Below are 12,784 nucleotides of genomic sequence, written 5' to 3'. Positions count from 1 at the left end.
TCAGTGGGAGAAGTATGCTACATCTCTTTTTGAAATGTAACTAAATATCTTCTCCTTACCAGGCTGTAAATACTGATGAATGAAATAATGATGATTCTCTGCTGCTGGGGTTAGAGTCTTGGGGATGAGGTGAGTCACTTCTGTGTGATGTTTTTGAGGATGTGTGACATTCCGATGGACCACACTTCAATTTTAACAGTGAGTGCAAGGATCTTAGCTTGCGTGAATTTGTTCTTCATGTCCAAAGGGATGATGTTAGCACAACTGTCTAAATAGTAGCATGAAAACTGGATCATAATTCATTTCAGATATTTGGGATTACTTTTAATATCAGAATATTGACAATTTTCCCTGGAAAAGAAGTCAAGTTACTGCTAAGCTCTAGGTTCTAGCTAAAGTGTGAAATAGACACAGAGAAAACATAATAGTACTACTGGTCCTAGAATCCGGTAAGAAGTAAGACGAGGAAAGGTAATGAGTCTCAGTGGACATGGCGCTGCTCTTATGTGGCCTGGTTTACAAAAGAATAACAAGGCTGGCCAAAGATGACGGCAGCGTGTAAAAGGGAAGCTCTAAGCCAGAGCTCCATCTTTCTGACACTTCTACATCTGATTTCCGTCTTCTGTTGGATGAGATGTTGTTTCTTTTTGTACCTTTTAGACTGCAGATGGTTTTCATGATCTCAATAGAAACGTATGCTTTCCACACAAGCCTCTTCTCCCTGTCGTCAGGTGAGTCACCCGCATTATTGCATGAGGCAGCTTTAGAGATATTTCCAAGTTGGTGGAGTTCATGTTTTCTTTGAACTGGTTGTCTCCACAACTATAATTACAGCACCAATCAATGTGTGATTTTAGAAGCTGCCAGAAAATATAAAAAAACCAAACACTTAATATTTGAATTCCCTTCAAAGCGTAATGTAATTAATTACTTTTTAAGAGACAGCCAGAACACCATTTGAGTCATTCTGTAGTGAAAATGTTTGATGAGACCAATTCAAATTACCCCTGGCCAAGGAAGGAGTATGGCTTATTTCTCAAATTGTGAGAGACAGTGCCGGCTGTGCCCAGTGCCACAAAGTGACTTCTCACACATTTAAAATGAGCAATTGAGAAATAGAGAAATTCAGACTCACATTTCTATCTATTAGTCACCAGTGTGTCCCATATACTGGCAATTTCTATACAAAATTGGTAACTTTCAAAGTATTCCAGCCACAAAATATAAGAAATTCCAGAAGTTGTAGATACAAGTGTTTACAGATAAGTCAGCAACATCTTGTAACATAATATAGTCAGGCTATTCAAGAGCCATGATAGAAAATAAAAATCAAATAACATAAATAGCAAAACAGTTTCAAAATAAAAGATGTTCTTGAGCAACACAACTGGACACTGAGAGACTCCACTTTGGCTTAACCTGCTACACTACACACACTATATGCTAAGCACCTAACTGAAAACAAGTGATATTGACAATATAAACACAGATCCAGCCCCAAGCAAGAATAGACCGAAACGTATGGTAGTGGTTACAGCGGAATCTGTATCTTTCACTGGTTCACAATTGAACAGTTAACAATACTGTGGAACAAATACCCCAGAGCTCAGGTAGGGCTAAAAACAATAGGAGTGAAATTTAGTTCCTGCCAAAAGGGAACTTCTACCTTATTTGTAGTTATATCAGAACAATTTAAAGGAGGATTTTTTTTAAAGTGCCAGTTTCCAATGGAAGTGTAGATTACTAATAGGAAAATCTGTCTGATTTAATAGTTTGTCCAACTGGACCAACACCTTAAGCATGGCAGATTCTAAGAATAAATATCCCTGTCGTTACCATCCTCTAAGTTCAACAGGAACACGGGTTACACACTTCCTGGTATTTGAAGACACAAGTGGAATTCCCCACAAGCATCACCTTCACATGCAGGGTGGGCTATTACATTGACTTTAGCCATTTGTAATTAATTTTCACAAGTAATGGAAAGGACCAGTGGGTGAAGATGTAAGGGAACCTTTAAAACCGACTTCCTAATACAATCCCAGCTCTACTTCTTTCGTTGGCTTTAAATGCTTGAGCGATGGCCTTTATATTGTCCTTATTTGTAATGATCAGTTAAATTGATGAATAGCAGAAATACTAAATTTAATAGATCGTACTTAATATTTTGCTCTTAAGCTAATGTTCTTCTAAATTAGTTAAGTTTAAATGATAATGCCTTCCTTTACAAAGGCCACAAATTCAAAAGCTCCCTATGCCTGGATTGCGAGCATTTAAAGGAAATGTGGCCAGAGGAAGGAGCTTGTGTGTTCAAGAGAGTAATATCTTAATGCATTGTTATTGCTTTATTGATTGGAATTGATTTTTGGCCTGTTCATTTTCATAGGTGCTTCTATCCTGACAGCCATTGTGGAAACTGCAAAATGTCTCCATCTGAGAGCTTACTGGATCATTCCCTACGTATGCATTTTAAGAGAAGTCTTAAATCTCGCCACATTAATATGTTTAGAGCAAACACGAATGTTCTGAGGGCTAGTAATAATTTCTTCACATTGTGTGAATTTACTGAATTTAAGTAACTATTCTTCTCTGCCTCTTCTGTCTCTTGCTTTCTTTCTTACACACACACACACACACACACACACACACACACACACACACACACACAATCTGTGGGGATATTTAATCTGTGGTTTATATGATTTATATATCCTGCTATGGTTAATTTAACAGAGTTGACATTTTTAAGATTACAATAATGACATTGGACATGAGAGGCTCAGTGGCCATCCCAGAGGTCAGAGAGCATCTGATGTAGAGAGAGGATCATTTCCAGCCATTATCCTCGGGTGAAAATGAACTAACAAGAATAGGAAAGAAGCACTGTTTGGTTTACTGGCAGAGTTAACAATGGTATTTCCACAATCATTGTTCTTCTTGCCTGCTGAAAAACACCAGGGCTCCGGTGGTTTTCAGAGGTGTCATTGTTCTCTGCCATGTCCTGTTTCCCTCAGATGGCCTCTTAGGTTCAGCGGGAGTGGCTGAGGGTCAACGTTGTTGTCTTCTACAGTTCAGAAAAACACTGTGTTGTTCAGGAAAACTAGAACCCAAGTCTAACATGCCTACAGCCTGAAAAACAAACTGTTTTCCACCTACATTGTCGTCTGTGCAAATTCTGGGCCCTGCGTTTTTCCTGGTGGATGGCAGTTATCAAACTGTGGGAGGTGGAAATATTTGTGTCAGTTTTCTTCTAGGCATTTGAATTCAATTCTTAACGTTCCTTTTTTTCTAAACACTTACCAATATTTGAGTTAAGGGACGGGGGTGGGGGGCAGCCACTCATACGCAGAAATGTTGCTAATGAAGTGGACCTTAGAAACGGTTCATGAGCACAGGGTGGTCCCTTAACTCACAGTTACATCCCTATCTTCTCCTACCGCCTCATAAAGTCACTTTAGACATTACAACACAAGACACGGTGTAGTGTTTATTACCAATTGTACTGGAAACTATATAGAATGTAGGATTGTTCTCTTCACTCAGGAGTCTGAACCCACAGCACAAAGTCCTTATCAACTGGTATCCCCTGGCATCATGTTGTGCTGTGCTTCAGGTCTGTGACTTCCTTGCTGTCTTAGTTTGCTCTCTGTTGCTATAAGTACAGCTATTTCATATGAGAAATTTTAATTCTGAACACAAAAATGAAATCATTAATAGTACTACTCCATGGTCTATTAATTAAGCATGACTCCTAAGAAGTCTTAGATTCTGATCATTTCTTTTATTGAACAAATAAATAATTGCGGCTCTGTAACTGGATGATTGCTCAGTGACCAGTGTACAATATCACATTGACCTCTCTGATGCTATGAACATCCCAGAGTTTACAGATTGAGAATGGTCTACTTGGGGGATTAGACGTTTGTGTTGTTTTGCAGGTTTCCTGAGATTCAAGCTGAGCACCCAGGAACTGCTCTCTGCAGACCTTACTCAAGACACCTGTCTCCTCAAGTCGCAGTGGCCTTGTGTTTCCATAGTCTGTCCCCTCAAGCAGCTACAACTGGATTCTGTTGCTTTGCGTCTAGAGGTTTCTTTCTGCTTCTACTTTGGCTGCATTTATTAGATCAACGATGTTACCATAAAGTTATATAAATTAAAATATTGACTTTAAATATATTTGAGCAAGCTTACTTTGAGTGAGATTTTAAACAACATAAGAAAAATTGAAAATGACCCTATCCTGCGGTATAGAGGTTAAGGTTTCACAAAATGTTAACCTGCAACTCAGAAATGGCCACATAATTATCCTGCCTCTGATTGGTACAGTTGTTCAGTAACCGTGGTGGATAAGGCCTCTAGCCTTGCCTTGGCTTAATCTGAAAACCCCTCTTCTGCTGGTGTTTGCATCTTTCATTTTTCTCTGCTGGATATTGTTCTGTGATTCCACACTTGTGTGCATGATAGGTCTTTTCTTTCAGCAAATCACAGCAACCCTCTCTCTTTATCAAAGTAATGAGTCAAGACCAGTCTTTAAAGACAGTCTTACCTGTGATTCTGTGCTCATGTCCATTGCTGATGCTGACTTTTGTGCACCTGAAATATTTCATCTTCCTCAAATGCCCATTGCATGTTTCCTGCAGCTGAAAATGTTCCTCCGATGTTGATTATGCTGATGATTCCTGCTGTGATGGTCCATGCCCTGATGATTCCTGCTGTGATGGTCCATGCCCTGATGGTCCATGCTGTGATGGTCCATGCCCTGATGGTCCACGCTGTGATGGCCCATGCCCTGACGTTTCATACCCTGATGTTCCATGCCGTGATGGTCCATGCTGTGACGGTCCATGTCCTGACATTTTATGCTCTAATGGTCCATGCCTTGATGGCCATGCTCCAATGCTCTGTGCCCTGAGGATCTGTGCTCCCATGGTCCATGCTCTGATGCTCTCGGTTGTTGCTTAGAATATTCATAAAGATGTTGATTTTGCCAGAAAGGGGTTGTTTGTCCTACTATTCAGTAGCCTCTTACTCCCTCTCTTTCCTGTATTGCACCATCAGGTGTTTACAGAGGCCTAGGACACAATGGTTTATCCCATGATAGTGTGCCCACTGGGTGAACTGATTTTGCAAGCAAGGCTGAAATGACACAATTGAATACAATTGAACACTTAACAAATCGGTAATAGATTAGCCAGTCCGTTATAAGCATACAGACACATTAATGATAAGATTAAAAATTTGGCTACATAAAACCTTAGGGTTTCCTTTAAACAGCAGTAGTGACAAAACAATCCCAAACATACTGATTAAATATGTGCAAAACTGATGTAAACATTTGCCGCTTAAAACATATAAATTTGACAAATTAGTAAATATGATATAAATGTACTGGGAGGTAAAAAAGAGGGAGAAACAAAGGGCCCAAAGACACTTTAACAGGTTCTAGTGTGTGGAAAGTGCTGACGGTTCTACAAAAATGCCCCAAGCACCCCCACACGTGTAGTCTGAGAGCAAAAGGCCATACGTGAGTGCGTTCGTCAAGTGGTAGTGAGGCAGGTTTATCAGCTCTGCTTATTGCTTTGGAGATGCCATTTTCCAAAGCCTAAATATGCTCCTGACTGCCAGCATAGCAGCTTCCATCCTGGTAATCTACCCTCAGAAGTGACGCGGTACGGTCATGGACATGGGGATTCAGACATAAACTCTACACAGAGAAATGTGAAGCAGAGACTTGATACTAAGAGCAACAAAATTAGAAAGTAATTAATTCAAATTAACAAATACTATATAGTGGTATCAGCAAAGGAGTAATAAAAGTAGTTATGTGTGTATGTATCTAAGAGGGACTCATCTAACATGAGGAGAAGATAATGCTTTAGAACCTTAGGAGCCCAGTGACACAAGGAGGGTAAAGACTGGTTGCTAAGTGAGAAAAGGTCTTCCCAAATAGTTTTTTCCATGTGAGGCTAACAGCTGGCATTGTAGTGTGTAGAACTATCCATAGAAATGAACCAGAATGTGCTGACGGATTGCTGTCTATTGGTGCAAGTCAACATTTTGTCAGTATTAAGATTAGCAGTTATTTTTACTTAGTTCTTAAGTGTGCTTTGGTCATTCATAGCTGTGCATCCCTTAGTAAAATATGACTGCATTTTAAAAATAAAAAAATAAGGATTTTTTTTTGCTTTAGATGGAGATCTTCTCTTACTGGCCTAGATATCTTCATTCCCACAGCCATAAATATACTTTGTTTGCCCCTCTCACTCAGAATCCAGAGGAGAGATAAAAGATAGCTAGCCATTACCTTTTCTTTTTACGTTTGCCACAGAATCTAAGCTTGTCTTAAAGCCTGGCTGTCAGAGACATTTATGTAACCTCTAACCCCCACTGAGGCTCTCCTGCTTATACCTGACCCACACAGCCTCACTCAAGGGGAACTTGTTGCTTTCATAAAAGATTGTGTTGAGACAGTCTTGGCTGATGCTTTTAGACTTGGAAACAGCCAAAAGCAACTTTAATTTGGACTGTTTAGGGAGACAACCACCCCATTGATTTAAAACGATTGTATTATGAAAGTAGTATTATTCGAACAGTGGCTGGAGAGTTTGTCAAGTTTCTTTTAGCTTGATTAGTAAACATCACCTCTTCAGACTACCCATGGTTTCTTCGTCCTGCGTTAGATAGCTACTCTGTGGCAGTCACCCATGAAAGCATCTCTAAGTACTTTTACAAGACTTGTAAGTATCAGGAAGACTTTCGCCTTTTAAAGACTATGAGGACTAAGTACAAATGTTTGATATTTAGTCCACAGAGGGTGAGGCTCTTGTCAGTAGGCAGGACTTCAGCTATGGGCAGGGAAAATGCTATGAAGAATGAATGCGTCTCATTTCCACCCACACCTACACCTTTCTAACCTTCGGGCTCTCAGAAAATACTCAAGCTTTCTACAGTATTTGCAGATCTCTCAGGCAAAAAAGACAACATTCCAGGATACAAAGAAATAGCAGGGGCCACCCTAAGAGCCACCAGTTCTGCCTCCCACTCGTTATGAGTCTCCTTAGCTAACATTACAGAACACATCTAACGAATGCTTGGATACACAGTCCTGTCCATTGTGGTGTCATGTTCATATGTCTTTCCTTTCTACCTCTGGCTCCTATGTCCACTTTCAGCCTCCCGTAGCCTCCTAAACTTGAGTGATAAAAACGGGCAGCATTTACGATGCTTTAGCCTCTCCTGTTTATTCAGGGCCTCTTAGTAAGCACTTTTTTAATTTTTTTTTTTTACTTATTCATTTTACATCCTGCTCCCTGCTCCCTCACTCTCTCTCACAATCCTTCCCCCATTCACCTTCCCATTCTCATCTGAGATGCTGGGGGCTTCCGGGTATTCCCCTACCCTGGTGCTTCAAGTCTCTATGAGGATAGATGCTTCCTCTCTCATGGAGGCCCAACAAGGTAGCACTGTTAGAAGAACACATCCCATGTACAGGAAACATCTTTTGGGATAGCCCCCATTCCTGTTGTTTGGGATCCACATGAAGACCAAGCTGCATATCTGCTACATGTGTTCCGGGGAGGCCCAGGTCCAGTCTGTATATATTCTGTAGTTGGTAGTTCAGACCCTGAGAGCCCCAGGGGTCTAGATTAGTTGGTTCTCTTGGTCTTCCTGTGGAATTTCTATCCCCTTTTGGGGCCTACAATCCTCCTCCTTTTCTTCCTTAAGAGTGTATTTGTCTGAGTCAGCTTCTCCATGGAGTCTCTCAGAGGACAACATGCTCCTGTCTGCAAGCTTAAGAGAGTATCATTAATAGTGTTAGGGATTGGTGCTTAGCAAGCACTTTTATACGCTTAATAAAACTGTATCTTGCCAATTAACAAAAATTTAATATGGTCTTTATAAAAGTTAATTATCATAGCCCAAATAAACCCTTGAATCCTGTGAATCCATCTTTGAAAGAGAATTGCACTTAAAAAATATAGTCCAACTGCAGCATAGTTAAAACCTGTTCAAAGTTTTGTTGGAATTGGGACGTACATCCAAGTAAATCTGCATTGACGTCTACAGGCACTTTCTTTTAATTGAGTAAGACATTTTGCTTTTACTCTGTTGTTGTTCTTTCTTCTGAAATCATCTCAAAGAGGAGGTTTTTGTTGTTGTTGTTGGTGGTGGTGGTGGTAGTGGTTGTTTGTTGTTGTTGTTTGCCACAGGGTAACTTCTGTATCCTCCTTGCCAAGATTCCTCACCCACTAATCCTTTGCATACTTACACTGTCACTCACATATGCTCCTGTTGTTGAATGAAGCCTTTGAGAAACAGCCTGTACCATGGTGCCCAATAACCCTGAAGCATTCTGGAGTTCATTCCTAAGCAGGAACTTTCTCTTGCTGGAAGTCCACTTGATAAAGCAAGGTACCTCGAGGTCATTTAGATTTTACTGAATCTCCGAAATAGCTTTTTCTGAGTAAGGACCCTTCCCAGAAGCACACAAGCATTTAGCTGCCCTGGGTCGGTTCTGGTTGCTATTCCTCCTTTTGGTTGATGCAGGTACTGCAAGCTGGAAAAAAATCCTTGAGGCCTTGCCATTTGTTTGTTTTGTTTGTTGTTGTTTTGTTTTTTATATCTTTGACAGTTTAAAGGGTACAGCTCATGTATTATATTTTGACCCTGAATCTAGGATGATATGCTATTTCTTCTTGGTCAGACTTAGATCATATGTTCTTTCAAAAAATTATGAGAATAATGTTCTGTTCTCTCTCCATGCATCCAAAAAGGAAGTATACCAGGCCAATCCATCTATTTGCTAAGGGTCTTAATTGGAAGCATTTGATTCTGTTGGTGACTCTCAGCTTTTTCCAGCTGGCATGCAACTTTTGTTGTTTTTCTAATTTAGTATCAACATATTCTAGGGAGGTTCTGTGAGATTATGCCTGTATTGCCATTTCTGACCAAATGTTCAGCCAGCATTGACCCACTCTGAGGAATCCTGTCTGAATCATTCATTTCTTTGATTTGCCAAGAGACTGATCTCTATCCACCATTTTTTTCATATATTGTTAATGACTTGGTTACCTCAAGGACAACCTTTTTATCTTCCCTATTAATTCATTCATCTACTAAACTTGTGTGTCAACAAATGCATTGAGTCATAATTCATTTTAACATTCAAATTCTTCAGTATTTGGACCTCTGTCAGTGATTTCTATGTCATAATTCATTTCCTATGTTCTTTTAATATATTCTCATTTATTATTTTCTTTTCTCTTGCACAAAGATGTTTGTTTCAGGCTTGCCCCTGAATTTACCTGATCCAGTTCTGGGCACTATAACTTTTGAAAGAACCTTGATTTATTTGGATAGAAAATATAATTTATATGCTAAGACATATCTATATTTGTCTATATCTATTCCATTTGTATCTCTATAACCCAAGTTCACACTACTGCCTTCAAGTTAAATCCAATATGTAAGACCTCTCTGCTCTCTCCTGTTTGTATCTGTAATCATCTTTTCTAGCAATGCTTTTGCTGGGCCAGAAACTTAACTCCTTTTTCAGCCTCTCTACCAGCTACTCAAGACCAGAAGAAAGTGACAAAGAGGGACATACATAAGCCATCTGAAAGCCATACTCTCTACTCCTTGTCTTTCTTATGCTGGCCACATACAGAAAATCTAGTAAGAAATTGCAGAACCTATTGGGAGAGAACTGTAGGGAATCAACCATCCACTTCCTCTTTGGCATACAATTACCTTGTCTTCCTCATTCTCTTCAACATCAACTCACACAGGCTGGGAAGAGCAAAATGAATAGAGAGAGGCCTTGATGCTGAGATCTGAAGTTACTTATTATTATAATATGTAGTTCTGATTAACTAAATCTACAAATAAATGTCCTGTGGGTTTCTATGAGGACTAAAACATGAAATTTACTGTTGGTTGGGTTTTCACGGGGGAAGAGATCAAAAAGTTCACTGATTGAGATGCATGCCTACTTCTTCAAGGGAATTGCCTTTAAGATGAGCAGGCAATGCATCCCTAACATTTACATTTCCCAAGATTTGCAAGCCTATCTCTAAACAAAAGCCCTCAGATATACTCAAGTTCAGAGATTTGTCTAGAAACTCAGGGAAAGGGGCAGGGCAAATTGCAATGCCTTGTGTAAACCAGCATGATGCTTCTGAAGGAGTTATGATGGAGTTCTGACCAAACTGGTTCCACAATTAATATTTGTCCCAATCACTAATATTTGAGTTCCTTAAAATTAATATCCCCTCCAGTGCATCCTATTTTCTGGTAAGAATGACTACTGGGGGCACTATCACTCTCCTTTCCTCAGCAGGAGAGTCTAGCCATGAAGAGTAAGCTTATTCAACTGTGCACAACTTCCTAAGAAATGAGGTGATGGAATGGGGTGCAGGCTTTCTGGAAGCAAGGATCTTTTGTGCTACTCTTCCAGTTAGGATGCTCCTCACTGCATTTTTCATCTCTGGTGCCTTTCCCTCTGGGAGTAGGCCCTGGGGGCATTCTCTGCAGAAGGCTCTTGACACTGGGAATTCCTCCTTTTGGTTGATCAAAGCTGGGCCAGCCTGACCCCACCCCAGGAAGTGGAGGCAGACACATCTGTTCAGTCTGGCTTGCTGCCAACAGAGGATTTATTCTGGGGTAAGTCGGGGAGAGGGACTTTTATGTCAGGAGGGGATTTATTGTTGGCTGACAGGGTGTGGCGAGTGTCAAGGGTGGGAACCACTTCAGCTCCTTGGCTGAATGTCTGACTTTTTTGTAAGGCAGAATTTACTCTTTGTATGGGGGTTCCAAGATTTTTGTGAAAGGAGAGTGAAGAATCCATGAACTATATTGATAAACTGAACAACTTTAGGAAAGTAAAGCATAATGCTGCCCACAGCAAGGTGTCAGTGTTGTAAGTGAAGTTTTGTTAGTTACATGCAGATTTCTTAGAATCCAACAACGAAGGGGATGTTGTGGAAACTCATTAGTTAGCTAGCCTACTTCCACAGATCAGTGCCAGAGGAAAATTCAGGCAAAGCCAGTTGGTAGTTGGAAATGCTGGCTCTCTGTTGGGGAAGTCATTGATCATCAGAACACCATGTGTTTCAGTGTCATCAAAGAAAAGACAATAATCATTTCATTATACTTAAGGGACTCATCAAATTCTGTAACTTATGAAATTATAGAAGTTGAGGAAAGGGGTAGGGAATGTTCAATGTCCACAAAATTGGGGTTCTGTGATGAAATTGTTCTGGGTATGGTCATGAGTTCAGCCCTATCTCAAGACTTCAGTAGACAAACAGGAAAGAAATGTCATAGAGATTAATCTAACTTGGTTCCAGACATTTAAAAAAAGCCAACACTTTGCACTTTAGGAAGTTCTTCACTCTCTCATCTTCACCTTAAAGAGTACTGAAAGTAGACAGATTGTTGTAGGAATGATTTGTCCACCCTATCATGAATTTCATCTCGTTCCTATAGAGTAGATTTTTATGATCAATTGTTGATCATAGGCTGAGATATACACTCATACATACTTTATTATTATGGGCCTTATTTTCCAAATAACATATGTGCTGAAAACATAAATCTAGGACTTCAGGTAAGATCAAAGCACCTGTGTAAATTAGGTTCGATGTTGCTCTCTTATGTGGATAAAATGATGGTTGTACAGTCAGGTGAGAGCCAACATGGCAGCAGTCGCGTCCTTATGTTCATACTTGCATCCTCTGCTCTTTGCTACTATGTATCTTTGTGCTAATCCATAGTATCCCTGAGATCTGCAGCTCAGGAGTGCTGGAGATCTTATCTGTGTGAGGGAACAAAAACATCTGAAAAATAAGTCATTCTAAAGGAAGAGAAGACATCATAGAAAGGACAATCATCTGAGAGATTCTAAGGGCAGCGTGGTGTCTCTGGCTTCTTTGTTTGCCAACTGTGAGGAGCAAAGTGGAAAAGCTCTCAGCAAAATATTTGTGTAAGAGAACATAAGAGGAGGAGAAACATTTTCCACATTGGAATTTTGAGCAGAGATGGATAAGAATAGAGAGAGCGATGCCTTTAGAATCAGCTAAGCTTAGCAAGTTTGATCCAGCAGCACCAGTTTCCATGTAGCTCAGGTATAAAGAACAGAGGCTTTGAGTAGCCACAGAGTCCCAGTGGATATATCCTACAAGTCCTCTGAGTAGGATAGAAGTCATGGTATACAGAAAGACCAAATGACAGAATTTCCGCTGATGACAGAAATTCAGCATTCATGACCAGCAAGTGATCAACTTCATACATTGTCACACATGCACTATTAGAAAAGTTTCCCAGAAAGAGAGAGACTTTTGCAAATTGAATTAAAGTTACAATTGTGACTTCAGAGTCGTGGGAATATTATTTCTTGTTGCTATTGGGGCATTTAATCTTAGTGTAAGGTTAACAGGGAATCCAAAATATGATGCCAACGTGAAATCCTGAAGCAAAGATACACATGACTTTAGGAGACCACATCCACACACGTGTGCGTGCACACACACACACACACACACACACACACACACACACACACACATACACACACCTTCTGCAGGATGGGACATACCAGCCAGGTGATTGCACAGTATAGCTCATCTGCATACATGTCACTTGAGTCTATTTTCCCTTAGAATAAGAACATATACCGAGTATGTGCCGTGATTACTAGATGGGGGATACTGGGTGATGTGTTGAACTTTATGATTCAGTGGTGTAAGGAGAGGAAGAGAAATCTGGTTCATGTACCATGAGTAGA

General features: G+C 40.1%; 1 pseudogene; it reads left to right on the top strand.

Moving 5' to 3' along the window:
- The first annotated feature begins 490 nt into the window (after positions 1-490).
- Positions 491-12,784, top strand: part of LOC116894083 — a 46,879-nt pseudogene continuing 34,585 nt past the window's right edge.

This window comes from Rattus rattus, chromosome 1, assembly GCF_011064425.1.
Source record: "Rattus rattus isolate New Zealand chromosome 1, Rrattus_CSIRO_v1, whole genome shotgun sequence".
Lineage (NCBI taxonomy): Eukaryota > Metazoa > Chordata > Mammalia > Rodentia > Muridae > Rattus > Rattus rattus.
This window is presented reverse-complemented; position numbering and strand designations above follow the sequence as displayed.